Here is a 16,766-nt window from a genome sequence, read left to right on the forward strand (position 1 = left end):
TTGGCGTAAAGACTGCTTTCTTTCCGTCTTTCGTTTCTGTAATGTAGGTCAAATATTGTTTCGCGTCTCTCTTTTTAAATTGCTCAGTTTCTGAGAGAAATGAGTATATCGCGTTTGTGTTTCGATTACTTTAGATTAACGAGTTTAATTAAATAAATTAAGTTTTGATTTACGTCTGATATTAACTTTGTAAGATGTAATAGCAGCTTCAGTTTTATTTGAAGTACCTACGTGACCCTGTATTTTTGCCAAATTTAACTTCAAAACGGAGGACTTTTTAATTTACTATTTTCTATCAAATAGGTATTTTACCAAAAGATCAAAGGACAAAAACCTTTATGTAAGGACCACACCAGATGATCAATTCTGCCTTCCTTGTAGGTACCTACCGTAAATACCAATAGATCGTCGTTTAACCACATTGCAGCTCAGAATCATGCAAGATCAACAACACTAACCCAGTTTCCCGTATCCATATTGGTTGTTTTGCTCCATTATATGGAAGCGAGGCAAGAAATCTCCCGCTACACAACGTCACTAGTGCACTTAGAGCATTTGACTACTGGACACGCCTTAGCCGTACCTACGCAGCTGCGTGAGCGCAGCTTATAGTCGTGCGTTTATCAAATAAAATCGAATCAAAATACCTTTATTTTCAGGCTGCATTGGCACATAGATATCATCTTAAAGACTAACATATACCTAGGTATAATATTAAATACAAAACATGTCAGTATAGGTATAGAAACTTAAATCTACATAGGTATATCAGTTTAAATTATAACTATTACTTTATGCTTGTGTTTGTCAATTTTGACAGGTGCAAGCGTCCTAATTATGTGATCGAAAATGCATGAGTAGTCTATCTCCATTCGATGCCCAGCTTCGATTGCCTCGCATAGTCATTTGTTTTCATGGCCGTTCCAGCTTGTTCAATGCTCTAAGCTCTCGAGCTATATTCATAAGACGCGAAAGATAACCGTGTATTAGGAAGCGCTGAGCTGTAACTAAACGCGTGTTTGTAATGCGCAAGAGTTTAGGCTAATTTGTCGATGAAACTGTCAATTTGACTTGTAATCGGTTATTGGTGATGATGAAAGACTTGCAATCGGTTGTAGACTGAAGTTAGCTGGAGTTGTTTGAGTAAGGATTGCAAGAAGGTTGTGTATGTCGAAATGTTAGGGATAAAAGGTAACGTGCATTCGAGTAAGATAGAAATAGGTTCTAACGTCCAATTCTTGCCTTATTACCTATACTTTTGAACCTTGAAAGGTCAGACAGAGCTACAAAAATTGCCAGCAATTATGTTCAACTTTTACCTGTATAACAGGAGGCTTTTAGTTAATCTTGAGATTGTTAAAGATTCCGTGATATTGGCACAAGGGCGGATCCAGCTTCGGCGCCAGGGGGGGGTCACACAGTCGTGGCCAAGTCACAAAAATATTATATTGTAGCGTATACTTCTTTTAATATTAAAAGTAGTAGCATAAATACAATAAGCGCGATCGTAGCGAGCTCGAAATTTTTACGAATGTTAAGAAAAGTGTTTTCATATAGAAAATGGCCCGAGCAGAGTGAGCGCAATTTCTCGTACATATACTACACACATGTACCAAACAAAAAAGCGCGAGCGAAGCGAGCGCGAAAATTTTTGTTCAGGTCGAGGACTAAGGTTAAAAAAGTGTTTTTATGTAGAAAATGGTCCAAGCTGAGCGAACGCGATTTCTTGGACATAACCAGAGACGTGAAATTAAGCGCGAGCGAAGGGAGCGCGAAATTTTTTTTCGGTTCGAGATCTAAAAGGAGATGAAAACGCTTTCTTGCTGTATAACAAATATACAGCACAAATACAAGAAAGCGCGAGAATAAACGTTTGAAAAGTATTGTGTACGCAGAAAAGGCCGCGTACGTTTTTTATTGCAGCAACAGTAAAAAAAATCTGTGAAAACTTCAATTGTCTTACTATTAACACCCTTACTGGTAAGAATTCATGAGATCAGGGCCGTCTCTAGCTCATGTAGCGCCTGGGTGCAATCATCACCCAAGCGCCACCTATGTATCTATTGAAAGATTTTGAGTAGTAATATTGATCGAAGTACTTTAAATTACAAGGAATATAAACACACAAGGAACGTTCTTACGTTCGAACGAAAGTCACTTTTTTTGGTAGGTTTAAGGACTTAAAAAAATGTTTCCAAATCATTGTAGGCTCAAACTGTTGGCCAGATTTAAGTTATAAAAGTCGAGACAGGACAACGTAATTGTAAAAAATAGCGCGAGCGAAGCGAGCGTGCAAATTTTTTAATTTTGGAACACAAAAAGTTCATAAGTTTTAAAAAGCGCTGTAATGTAACAAGCAGTCGGAAGCGCAAACTGTTTTGTTTTTGAGGACTCCATATTATTATTTTTTTTGCTTTAATTGACTTGTCTTATGAAGTTATCGAGGTAAAGCATATATAATATTGCGCGAGCGAAGCGAGCGCGAAATTTTTTGAGCCTACGACACAAAAGCACCTGATTAAGTACACTGTAAAGCAACAAGTAGCCGCGAGCGCAGCGAGCGCGAACTTTTTAAAATTATTTGTTTGAGGACTCACAAATCACACTGGGAATTACGTACAAATAAAAAGGCACCGTGATTAGAGCGAGTGCCATTTGTGTTCGTTGATTCGGTGTGTCAATAAAAATAATAAACAATCAAAAATACAGTACAGACATAGCCATTTACTCGCGAGCGTAGCGAGCTAGAATTTTTTCATTTAGTTGGAAGATGTTAAAAGTTAAAAATAATCAAAATGATCAATCAATGACCTATTCACTCGGAATAAAAATTATCTTATACTTATAAGAAAAACATCATGTTTAACCATTTCAATTATTGGTCCTCTTGGGTCCTGAACCTGGCCCAGGGGGGGGTCATGACCTTGTGACCTACCCCCTGGATCCGCCGTTGTATTGGCATTATCTTTAGTGATTGTCGGGTCGTGTCGGGTTGCCGACACCTCTGGCTTTGAGGTTGAGCGTATAGTGAGTGCACCCGTGTCTGCTCAAATGCTTATGCACTATAACATGTCCTGCGCAGTTGGCTGATCTCGTTGAAGAGAATAGCTGATCCTTTCTGGATAACATAGCCCTAGCTTGTATAAATAAAAATTCTAAGTCGATATGAAAGTACCTAGATCAATAAAGTAGCTTTCGGTAATAATATCTTTCTGATAAATTACAGCCTTTGCAAACGCAAAGGGACAGCAATCTAATAACTACTATCTTTGTTTTAACCTTCCTTGTCCCGTAAGTAGACCGTGACACTGTCTACACGAGTGTGAGTCTGTGTGTGTGAGTGCAAGAGTGTGTGTGCAGGGGACATGTTCGACTGTCATCGTTTAACACTATGCTAACTAATGTTTTCCGGTTAACAGTCAAGTTTTTAACATTTACATACGTCAATTTTGGTTTATTACTGTATTTTTTTTTCAAAAATTTGGGTGTCGCTGTTAATTTTCTAGAATCTTGCGTGCCTATGTAAAATGTCTTAAAAATAGTTTATTTCAACTATTTACTTTAACAAAAGTTTGCTGATTCATCTTTCGATAAACTATCATTCATTTCTTCTGCATGGCATCAATTTTTTCGAATCGTGCAACTAGTGTCATCAAGGACTATCATCATCATCAAGGGCCTATTTAAAATAAAAAACCCTTACTCAAAAATTTTATAATGAGCAGTTTTAAATTTATTTTTTCACGAGGTTCAAAGCTACCAAAAACATTTGACAATCAAACACCAATTTGACACCATGCAACTCAACATACGTTTGTCAGGTCACTTTGTCCCCCAACCAACTCGGTGCATGCCATGTGCCTTCACCGGAACACCTTCAAACCCTCGCTTCCTGTGTCCACTGACCCTTTGTAAGAATAATAACAGCCTTTGGGTTTAAAAAGTCCCAAAAAATTTTTGGGACAAGCTCAAAGCTGGTTGAGTAAAGAATAATTTTTGGCGGTCGGTGGTTTAAAAATTGTAGCTCGACTTTTTATTAAGAGTTTTGAAATTTAAAAGATTTGTTTTAAAAATAGTAAAATAGTTTCAGTTTTGTAAGTTAAAAGGTTTTTCAACAATCAATTAAATGAAGGTTTAGTCAGTAAAAATGCGCGCGCGCAGCTTTTATAAACTGACTTGACAATAATTAGGTAAATTATATATTGTTTGATACTAAATACCTAAGCTTCCACCCGAGCAGCCTATGTGGCTATCTGATGCATATCATAATTACTGTCTTTCAACAAATGCTATTCATTCATGCCTTTCGTGACAATCAACTTTGTATTCCTAAAGTTAGTCAATTGACTCGTGCATTTGTTCGTACATCATGTCGATTCTATAAAATATCACAACTCACTTCGACATCACTCTCACTTCGACTTCGATCTAAAGGTGGAATTCCGTAGACGCGACAATAGTCAACCTATGAAAATGTATGGTACCGTTGCCGAGGCCCGTGACAGTCGCGCGCGGCCGACGAATTTTGTAAGCTGCTCGTGGCATTGTCAACAATTTAATTCTGGTTTTACTAAAATTCTATAGATGTTATTAAGCGCTAGACTATGTTGAGAAGCGTACGGCCGCCAGCGGCTCACGAAATTCGTCGTCCGCGCGCGACTGTCGCGGCCCTCGGCAGCGGTGCCATACATTTTCATAGGTTGACTTTTGTCGCGCGCGGCTGCGACAATCGCGACCCACGGAATTCTACCTTAAAGTTTCGTGATTGACATTGTCAAACTACACTAGCGCTTCACTATCGAGCGTGTTGACAAGTTGAACTAAATTAAAGTCGAGATTTTGACAGATCTGTCAAAATCTGTCTATCTATAGGGGAGGTAGGGGAGAGATGGGCAGTTGGGAGACATGATGAAATCAGAATAAAAGGGGGGTCCTTTTATTCTGATTTGATCATAGTTTTTTTTTATTGGGTAGTTTACGTTACCGACTGGTAACGGTGTTCATCCATAGACTTTCTGTCATTTCTGTGAGTTGTCAAGAACGAACACTCGTAAAAGTACTTAAATATTTTGTTGCGGTTTCGGATCGTTATAAAGAGAAAATTAATGAAAGGTATGTGTATTTTCTATTATTAATGATTGATTGTCAAAATCTCCAGTTACGATTATAGTAAGTCGATGCAATCCACACCTATTATACCTCTAGAAGAGGTACTACAGCAATAGTTTATGGGCCCCACGTTTTTATTTTAGTCTAATATGACCGGGACCACCGTAGGTTGACAGGTAAGTAACTATTTTTTATTTTCTAGTTTTCAGTGCACATAAGATAAAACCGTTTTAGTTAAGTTTTTTACCGATTTTTTTATAAACTAAGTCAAAAGTGTCCAATGCTCCCTATGGTAGGGAGGCTTGGACATACCATGTAATGTATAATTTGTAAATTTTTGTTCTTCTTCTTCAGTGAAAATTTGTGAGGTTATAAATCTGCGCTAAAAATCCTTTATAGAATCTTGTTTCAGGTACCGTTGCCAACTTGATCTAGGGACTCCATATTTATCAGCTGTTAATTTTATTTTTAACCTTTTGATACCTCTTGTATTGCTCGTTATATTAAATCTTTAAGAATTTCCCGTCGCAAACCATTCTTTTTAACCCCGACGCAAAACGACGGGGTGTTATAAGTTTGACGTGTCTGTGTGTGTGTGTGTGTATGTGGCATCGTAGCTCCCAAACGGATGATCCGATTGTAATGCGTTTTTGTTTTTAAAAGGAATGTCATTCGGGAGTGTTCTTAGCTATGTTTGGTGGAAATCGGTTCAGGTCTTCAAGGTCATCAGCTCGTTTGTTAGGTGTGATAGGAATGTTACACGCTCAGTTTACTTGCAAGCATATGTGGGATCTAACATTTGAAATACTAATGTCTTCTGGAACCACTGAGCTGGTCTGCTGTTAGGACACGAAGATAGGAGACGTAACCCTGAACTGCCTTTTAGTAAACCCATCGAGTTTGGGCTCGTTTAATTTGTCTTGACTAGTTTTCTTCATGTTTCTAATTGACGAGAACCTAATGCTGGAAATGGGATGTGGCGGATGAAACCCTAGAATGGTATATAACCCTGGATCAACAAAGGTCCATCTTTATTGTTTCTCAATCTGTGCAATTCTCCCAGAGCCAGTTTGTCATGAGGATTGTTAAACAGCTTCCTTTGGCTGAGATCGCATATAGCGAACCCATCATAAAAAGAAGGAAAAATTAAGGAGCTCCTTTAAAAAACCATGAAATAAAATAAAATTATAAATTTAAAAAAACCCCCGACCCAAAAAAGTACGCAATTATTATGACAAAATGTTATAAACGATAAACCCTATAAAAAGCAAAAAGTAACTTTAAACACTACGTAAGTACCAACTAAAGCATGTCAGACTAAACAAAATTTTGACGTGTCGACGGTTTTATTGAAACCGTTTAAATATCTCGTAATGTTGAAACTGATTGTAATTTTTAGGATAGCTCTTTGATTTTATCTAGCCAAACATAAGAAATGACAATAAAAGTTGATTATCTGTAAAATCTGAATTTTTTATGCAATAAATGTAAAAAGTGCCCATCCCTCCCCTACCTCCCCTAAAGTATGAAATGACATTACGAATCGAAGTGAAATGCGAGTTGTTGATCGAATTTTATAGAATCGCAGGACATATCTTGTCGAGAAGCTCCGCTCATCCGAAAAAACACGGCACATACGATGTGTCAATCTAACTTCAAGAATGCAAAGTTATATTACGCGAACTGTACCACTGTACCATCTATACAAATTCTTAAGATTCTTCACAAAATTCCTATGAACTGTGTAGAAAAAGAGGTACCATAATAAAGGATCGATTATCCCCGGCGTGTCTGGTCAAGAATGTGCTTTTTTGTCCCCGTGTGTCCCGGATACCTCTGCAGTTAATGGGTACAAAAAACATAGATGTGTACTCTGTCTAGCGTTGTTTCCTATAGTCGCGTAATATTTGTACGAATTAGAAAATTCCTTTGTATATGTTGTTGTGTGTGGTTATGTGTGATAGACGAAGAAAGCAATTTTGAAATTAAATATGTTTACATGCGTTTGTGTATTAATTTATTTGTTTTAGGGACCTACGTTTTTCTTTTTTTAATCACTAAATCTTTGCTTTCTGGTTTACGACTAGTTAGAGCTTTTAGACACCCGATACTTTCTTTGGGCTCACACTATGAAGACGAATGGTAGTACGCACATTACAAATATCAGGTGTTTAGCCGGTATCAAACCGACTGGAAACTTTAGTTCTCTACTTAGTTTGCAGTGTGCAAGTACTTTCATGGTTACTTGGTTTTAGGAGATTTGAGTCTATTTTTAAAATAAGATCTCACACGTCTTTTTTCCTAAATATTTTTTTCCCACTATAATTTCGTATTAACACAGTCTACGTGTTAGGCTAGAAACTTTCACTAGAGAACTAGTCTGGTAGTGACTTCTGATACACTTTGAGAGCACGTAAGGCTAAGTTCGAGAGGTTATTGGGCCAACGACTGCCGGTTTTGGGCCGCGATTAGATTTTATTGTTATGTTCGAAATCTTTTAATGTATGAAGCACGTTTCGTTTTTATGTGATACTAGTCTTTTCCCGCGGTTCTGTGTGAGTTTCGAGGGGACTTCTATATTTTCATATAGATAGATATACATATGTATATCAAACACGTTAATAGTGCCTACAAAAGGAGATAATGTCTTTGTAAATATTATTTAAAATATTTTTTTGTAGGGAGCACTTTATGGTTTTGATAATCGGAAAGATAAAACAGCTTTTTCACACTGACAATTTTTGAGCGAAAACCCGAGTGAGATGGCCCGGTTCGTCTGACTAGTTGTATCGCTTGGTTAAACCGAGCGGAAAGTCCACTAGTGTAAAAGCACTGTTAATGTTGTGCAAACTTGACGTAATTTTTAGGATTCCGTACCAAAAGGGTAAAACGGGACCCTATTGTTTTCGCTCCTCTGTCCTTCCGTCCGTCCGTCCGTCTGTCACCAGGCTGTATCTCATCAACCGTGATAGTAAGACAGTTGAAATTTTCATAGATGATGTATTTATGTTGCCGCTATAACAACAAATACTGAAAACTAGAATTAAATAAATATTTTGGGGGCTTCCTTCCATACAATAAACTTGATTTTTTGTCCGTTATATAAATAATGGTACGGAACCCTTCGTGCACGAGTTCGCACTTGGCCGGTTTTTTTCTCCAACGCTTCAAGTAATACCCTGAGAGATCGGGTAAAACCTTGTTAAACACTTTTTAATTACATCATATCTTGGGGCTTTCTTCAATAGGTTTTTACACTTAGCTAGTAATAACTTTGTAATATTGCACCTTGCTAAAGGAAGTGGTCGCGCTCTGATTGGCTCTCGATCTGTTATGATTGGAAGTGAACAATATTTACACTGTATTATGTGCTGGGTATATTGCACTTGCCCTCTCGTTTTGGGTGAAAGATGTTAGACGAATTATCAAAACAAAACTTACGACTACGAAATCTTAACTGAAATATTATGAAGCTGAAGAGTTAAAAAGAAAAGGAATAAATCTTTCAGCGTTAGATAGCCATTAATGAGCGAGCGAGGACGGCTTTGATATATCTCTACATAGATAAGTATAGGATTTTGAAGAATTAAGCCATTCAATTTGACCATTATTTTTTGGGTTTCTGAACTGATTCAGAAGACTATTTAGCTACTGCCACAAAGATCAAATAAAGCCTTAGCAATAGTGAAGGTCGCTGGAAGACGTTGGATGCAGGTCGCCTCGCCTCCAACAGGTATCTGTGGAGATCTAAGGGGGAGGCCTTTATTCAGCAGTGGACGTCCTGTGGCTGAGATGATGATGATGATGAATAGTGATACTTAGGTATATTTTTATTACAAATATTCAGTTTTTTCAAAATTAATTTCTTATTTTTATTTAAAAGAGTCTTCATACTTAGTATATTATTATTTTACCTGTCTACCCTGTCTAGCCCACAATTTAGGCCCACATGAAATCATAATAGGAGCGTAACTACAATCAGTCGATCGAGTGTCAGCGCGCGTTTAGGCAACTTCCCGTAGAAAACGGTAACTGTCGAAACTTAGTAACGAGTAATTAACCGATGCCAAGGTGCTGTTGCGCATTGTGCGAAGGTCCTAGCTGTATGTTAGCGTAATCAGTATTCATTTTTAAATAGGTAGATCTATTTTTTTTGGTAGTCTGTTTGAGAGAAAGCAGTTTTTAGTTGTAATTGGCCAAAAATTAGTTTAAGAATTAAACATAATTTACAAAAACTTACTTTTTGTTATGGTTTCCATTTTTTTTAAATTATCATATAGGTATGAAATAAGTACACTAACGAATTGATTTTAAAGGCTTGATATCATATAATTTTTTTTAAATACGATAATTTGACAACGAACGAATTCCTCCTAAAAAACGGTAAGAAAGTAATCAAAAACTGCTAGAACGAAACCTCCAAGCTGTTGAGAAGTCAAAACCCTTCTCTAAGAATCTTGCGCAGCAACCCCAAGGTCTAAGGAACTGCCCCCATAAACACGAAGGAACAAATGAAAGGCGTAATAAATTACTCAGTCGTTAAAAATCATCTATCACACCAATCATCTCTCACAAAAACAAAACAGAAAATTCTAGAATAATTACGTAACCACCCACCTGTGTCAGGATGCTCAGGGTTCCAGCAACTTCGAAGGATCGATAGCTTTTCCACTGCGCATGACAGCCACTAGCTTGGTCTAGGACAAAGCGTTGCAACCTGCACTCAGTGCGCAGTTGCAACTCTATCGATTAGTCTATTTAAGGACCCCGAGCTAGCCTGGGAAATTTCAGACAGGCTGGATTTCCTTTGTCTTCAAAACTGGTCTTTTTAGGTCTTTTTGAGGGCTAATTTTGGTCCTAACATCTTGGATTAGCTACTTAAAGTCATATAAGACTACTTTTTGAATTTAAACCTTAATACTTTAGACTTTAGGCAGGTTCTTTGTTCTCGAAAATCTAAAAATAAAGCAATTAGCGATGCAATTTTAGCTCAGAGCCTTTTAAGAACGCCATCCCTACTAACTCCCCAAAGAAAGAGCAGAAAATATGAAAAAAATTGACTAAAAATTTCAGTACCTGTTGATAATTGTAATTCCTTTGTCTATAAAACTGGTAATTTTAAGTATTTTTGAGGTCTAATTTTGGTTCTAACATCTTCATTCACCTTCTCATAGTCATTTAGGACCATTTTTTGCTGTAATTTTGAATTTAAACCTTAATACTTTAGACTTTAGGTGGGTTCTTTGTTCTCGAAACTCTAAAAATAAGATGATCAGCTATGTAATTTTAGCTCAGAGCCTTTTCAGTCTACGATGGCAATTAACTCTGGAAAGACCGAGAAGAAAATCTGAAAAAAAAAAAATGTAAAATTTGCGTACCTGTTGATAATCGTAATTTCTTTGTCTATAAAACTAGTCATTTTAGGTCTTTCACCTTCTCATAGTCATATTATAAACAATTATTTTGGCGTATAAGCTGTAATTTTGAAAATTAAACCTTAGCACTTCAGACATTAGGTGGGTTCTTTGTTCTCAAAAATCGAAAAATAAAACGATTAGCTATGCAATTTCAGCTCAGAGCCTTATCAGTCTGCGATACCTATTAAATCCAGAAAGCTCGTGGAGAATATATGAAAAAAAAATATTTTAACGTACCTATCTAGATAGATAGTCGAAATTCCTTTGTTTTAAAAAGTGCAAGTTTTTGGAAACTTTAGTAGAAAAAGCTAACGGTCATTGAAACTTGCTAAGGTCCAGAAGTGTCGTTCCGAAAACCAGTTTTCTTGATTTTGAATCTTAATGATACCAAGATAGGGTTGTTTCTTTGTTCTCAAAAGTTTATAATTAAGAGATTTTTGAATGAAATTAAGTGCTAGCTTTCTTCTGTTTGCAACCCTAAGAAGTGCTCGAAGTATTAAGAATATTAAGTTCGTCCAAAAATGAACTAAACTGTTGATGGTCGCGATTCCTTTGTTTACAAAAGTACAAGTTTTCGTGTGTTTTTGGAGTAAATGTTAGACTAGATCTTTTAGTTACCTTTACTAGTACTTACAATATGTATTATCCAAAAATATTTTAGCAAAAACTGTTTATTGTAAATAATGAGACTAGAAAACGATTTCTTTGTTCTCAAAACTTGATCACTATCATATTTATATTTACTCAGTTGATAAGAGGTGGTACACATAGATCCTAGATTTCTGGAACAGTGACAGTGGCTACTTATTTACCAATATCTGTGGTACAAACAAGATACTTACTGTTAGGTACCGTTGTCATAAGGTAATGTCAGTACGCCAGGATAATGACGAAGAAGATTTCAATGTCTATTCATTTTACCTACCTTTAATATAAAAGCCATATTTTTAACAAGTACCTACAAGAAAGTTCTTATTTTTAAACAGAAAATCCTAGAAATGCTTTACAACCTAAGGTTGCAGAAAGGTCGAACAACAGACGTTTTTTCAAGAATATTTGAAGTAGTCAATAACAGTCTAGCGATGGAATCAGACAGCTATTTTTACTTTTTTACAGCAATTTTCATAAACAACATAATTTTCAATTAAGAAGCTTACAGACGGTATTTTTTGTTAAGTTTTTTTTATAAAAATAGGGATCTTCAGTTTGTTATGACTATAATGCAGTGGGCTGTACTGATTGATAATGTGAAAATAATAGAAATAAGGTTTTTCATGTAAAAAATTATTTTGTATCTGATAAAATATTACAAAATACTTTTTGGAAAACATTTTACAAGTATTAAAATTATTTTGTATTTGAATATATATGTAGGTGATTTAAATGTCAATTTTTGATGGTCAATCTACTTAATATTACAATTCATGTTTAAACCACATTTTGCATATATACACATTATGTACCAATTTATATATAAAATATTGTTGAAATCTTCTTCTTATCTACAGACAGACATGTGTTGCTGGGGAGTTTGTTGCGCCACTTCTTCTTCCTAGCAAAACACATAGGAAGTGGTCAAGGGTCGGCATTTTGGGTCTGTCTTTTGAAAATTTGCGACGTTCAAAAAGTGATGTTTTACAGACAATTTTGTTTAACTGATTTTGAATATCATTTTGAAAAATAAGTGCAACATTTTCATACTTGTGAACTTAACAATATTGGAATAATATTGTATTTCTAGCTACCAATTATTATCTTCCGCCAATTTCCATCTTCCAATAACGAGCTGCGACACAAGTATTGAAGCGTAAAGTCTGCCCGTCAACAAGCTTGTTATCGCTGTGCCAGGCTAACTTTACGCCCAGCTAGACAATTGTGCAGCCAGCAAACTTGCGAACTTTACGCTCCGCTGATTTCTGCGAACTGTTTCATTTATACGCTAATTAGTGTTATCTTTTTGATATTACTTCGTTTTGAATGATGTAAAATAATTTCTTTTTTTTTGTTTGATAAAGGTATTGGTTAAACAGACTGCCGACAGTTAGACAATCCGAAGTTTGGCAATTTTTTATTTTTAAATAGTCTTGATTCAAATCAATGTTATCAGTCAGTCTGATACCCTCTAAATACCTGATCTTTGTGGTGCTTACAACCATTCATCTACACACTAATTTATGAGCCCAAACAAATTATCGGCTGACTAAAAGTTTGTAGCGAGTACTCTCAGTATTTTCCGCCAGTTTTAACAGTATTTTCGAAATTCATTTTCATAGACTTCGAAATTATTATTTTCTTCAATAGCGCCTAGAAAAGCTAGCAACAAAACAAGTTTTATTATCAAAGAAAGTTTAGCTATAGCTTTGAGAATTCCAAGAATGCACATGAAATGAACAGCCGAGTTCAGATCTACACATTAAAGTTGGTATGAAGCTTGGCGCTTACGTCGTTCTAAAACCACAGCGCAGTGAGTAAAAGTAGTTTTAGTGAAGCCAAGTGAAAGTATCATAATAATTAACTTTAGTTATCTGTTATTTTGTAATGCTGACGAGATTTATTCTTACTAAGTCCGTCGTGAGAAATTCATTGTTTGAAAATTTTGACGCTTTTTTTGTTTTAAATAACTTGGAAATTATACTGTACAGTGTTAACTATGATGACCGTAACCTTCACTTCAAGTTAATGATGACCTGCTTTCGGTTTCAAAAAAGTCTGGTAGTAACCTTTTTCGATAAATGGGCTATAAGTATGACACAGATATTTTTTTCGAATCGGTCCGGTAGTTCCTGAAAAGGCGCTAGCCTTTTAGCAAACAAATATCTTTAGCTAATTACAAGCAAATTACACTAGCTCTGAAAAAAATATATTTTACAGAACGACAGTGTGTTACATATCCATTATACTGCAATTTCTGCATACTTAAAACAGAAAAACTATAAATAAAAAAATCTAAAATCCAAATTGAGAACCCTTTCTAGAAGTCGGTTAAAAACCAACTGAAATAAATAACAGTTGTAAAACAATATAAACTACATAACTAACAACAGCCCTGCCTTCCTTGCAAATTGTTATTACCTATTACATACAGTTCCTTGTTATAAAATGTCGAGGAAATTGCCAATCAAATGCTCGGAACTTAATACTGAAGCTGGTTTAGTAATATCCTTTCTGTGAATGACAATGATATCCGTAACTGCATAAGGGCTCATAAACATTTTATTGTAAACCGTGGCTAAGACCTTTTCCAACATTATATCTTCGGTATCGGTTTTGCTTTCGAGAGATAGAATTTTGACATAAGCCCAAAACAAGCAATGTCAAATCTCTATCTAATGTTAGAAAAACCACGGATAGATAGACAATTGGGAATGGCCCTTAGTGATTAAAGCATCTTAATGCGCCTAACCGTTTCTTGATAGAATCACCTTTTAGATGGTCTAATTAGAATAATAACGCAGGTATCTATAACGTGTACGTGGGCTGCAGGATTATTCGAAAGAGTTACTATTTATTGTGCTCTCGGATGCACCGGTGCGGTGTATTGGGTTATAGTGACTTCCAAACTCCTGCTTTGTGAAAATTTAAAAAGTGATTTCGGCCCAACCCCGAACATTATCAACAACCTATTAGATATTAATACACTGATACATATTTCAACTAAAACAACAACGCATCACAGCACACCTAACACTAAAATGCCATCATCGTTCCTCACCTATCCATCGCGAGAAACACGAGCCTATCGCATGCCTCGACTTCCACCGCCGAGCATGTTCTCAACCGACCTGATTACAGTCGAACTAACTGCGCATTGGACTCCTAACGGTGCAAGAATGCGGCCTCCAAGCCAACACCTTGGGTATCACGGATTTCGGAATTCATTTAAATGGGACATGTATGTTTAAGTTGCAACTGTTGATTTTACGGGTGTTCTTGGGTGGAAAGGTCTATTTTGAAAATTAAGGCTTTATAATTATTCTTCCTAATTCTGTTTTTTATTGTCAGTTAAGCATATCTTTGCCTGCCTCTGCCTCTTAACTCGTAGGTATGGTCTTCCACGAAACCTATCCGTAGTTTTTTTTTTGTGTAGTGGTCGTCCTAGCTCCCGGATCGTAAGGCTCTATGAATTAACATATTATTAATATTGGTGATAATGATCATCAATTTCATACCTTACTCAATTTTTAGTTCGATAAATGATTTAATGACAAAAGCCCAGCATCTCGACTTACCCATTTAGGAATCTCCTCCTCGGTTTACATCCAACTCAAAACGTTCCTTTAATGACCAAAAGGTGACGAAACTATGAGCAAGCATCCATGTAGGTCCTGAAACGCCCACATCTCAGCTACATACAAGACTTACGGAGCCGGGTGAATGCTCATAACTTTCGCCGAATGATTCACAACGTTGTCACACATAGAAGATAAAATAAAAACAACTAATGAATCACCTGTTTCCTGTTACACTTCGTAATCAAAAAAATTGTATGAGGATGTAGACATAATTTTGTTTTTGATTACTGGCTTAGGAAGGCGAAAAGTCTACTTAGAATCTGTGGTAAATTAAGAATATCAATTCCAAAAAAGTTTTTTTTTCTAGAAAACCCACGTTTCATAAAAAGAGATAAAGTCAGACTTAAACGTTTCATTAGAGCAGTAATTTTTCTATAACATTTTAGAAATGATGTCAATTTTATCATGATTCGCATAACAAGTAATGATGAGACAGGTCACCCAACGCAATATGATATGGTGTCTCAGTTCTCCGTATGGTGTTCGTTACGACCCAGAACTTTAGACTGGAACGTCCTACATACCTAGTACATAGTAGTGCAATGAGCTTGTTTTGACACTATATTTGTCATTATATGTATTTGTAGCCCTATGCCTAAGTTGGACGAAAAAGAAGATAATAGGCTGGTGGTGATAAATAGTTATCTACAAACGTTTTACCCAGTTGCAGTATTATATCGATTCTGGCAATTAAAGTGATTTAAATAGCAGGGAAGCTAGTGTCAGATAAATTGCTCGGTATCCATTAAATATTATTAAAAAAAATCTATACTACAAAAAAAATGTACTACCAACACTAAAATAGTTATTAAGAATTTGAGCGTCTGCTTTTCATCTTACAAAATAACACTATACGCATGATATGTTAACACATAAAAGTGATATATTCCATAATAAAAACAAGATGTTACAAAGCTGTTTATTGCCCAAGTTACTGAGTAACAACAAAATAATGCGTGCTTACCTCCGCGATTACAATCAACCCTATCGCCGCTGAATCGTCTAAACTCGGCCGATTCGACCCGAATGACTTCATTGGGAAAATCTAAAGTTTCTCATAATACCGCATAATATAACCACTTAGCGAATATCAACTTTAAACGTTCGCAAGTAAGGTTGCTAATCAGTTGTAGCGGTGCAAGCTTTCACATCTCTGATGGGATTGCGTCAAGATAATCTTGCTCATGCTATGAAAGTTTTCTCAGAAGTACGGAAGCGTTGATTCTTTAGTTTTCATGCTCTTCTGCGTAGGAATATGGACCTTAGGGAGTTTTAATTGTTCTCAACTTTTGGCCAATATCGTGTGACCTGTTTTCGTGAGTTACGTCGTCAAAATTTTCTCGACGGGGTGGCCTTTGTGAAAATGTGCGCAAGAGACTAAACGAGCAGTATGTAAATGCTTTTGAACTGCATATATATCAACTAACTATCAACATATTTCAATTTATGCCTGCCAAATGCGATATTTGGTGATATATTTTTTAGTTAAAGTTAATTGCAAGACACATCTTAACATTTTTGGAATATTAAAGAAGGCTATCAACCTTAATCAGTTTTATTACAATCAGTATACTTCTTTAACCCAAGACCATATTAAACAGCAACTGCGCTCATAACCGGGTCATTGCGACCGGTCGGCAATTGCAGGGTTAGGTCGTACGGTCATAACCCTAAGAGAAACTAACCTGTGCTCAGCAGCATAATTATTAGGTACTAAAACTGTGTTTATGACTAGAAATACATGCTAAGAAGAACCTAGATCACAATCCGGGAGAAACTAGCTGCTATTTGCGAGTACATAAAAATATATGTTTATAACTAGTGTTCTTTTATGTTTGTGCATATATTACTTTGGTGTGTAAAGCTTAATTATTGTTTTATGTCGTTTGCTATGCCAACATGCGTGTCCAGCGCGATGAGTATGGACAAATCCTCCAAGCTTGAGGGA

At 36.1% G+C, this 16,766-nt stretch overlaps 1 protein-coding gene across 3 annotated transcripts in view; it reads left to right on the forward strand.

Annotated features, from left to right (window-relative positions):
• The window catches only part of LOC110382350 (uncharacterized), a 67,560-nt gene that overhangs the window by 835 nt on the left and 49,959 nt on the right, over positions 1–16,766 (forward strand). The window lies entirely within an intron of this gene.

Source organism: Helicoverpa armigera, chromosome 1 (assembly GCF_030705265.1).
Source record: "Helicoverpa armigera isolate CAAS_96S chromosome 1, ASM3070526v1, whole genome shotgun sequence".
In the NCBI taxonomy this organism is placed as follows: Eukaryota; Metazoa; Arthropoda; class Insecta; order Lepidoptera; family Noctuidae; genus Helicoverpa; species Helicoverpa armigera.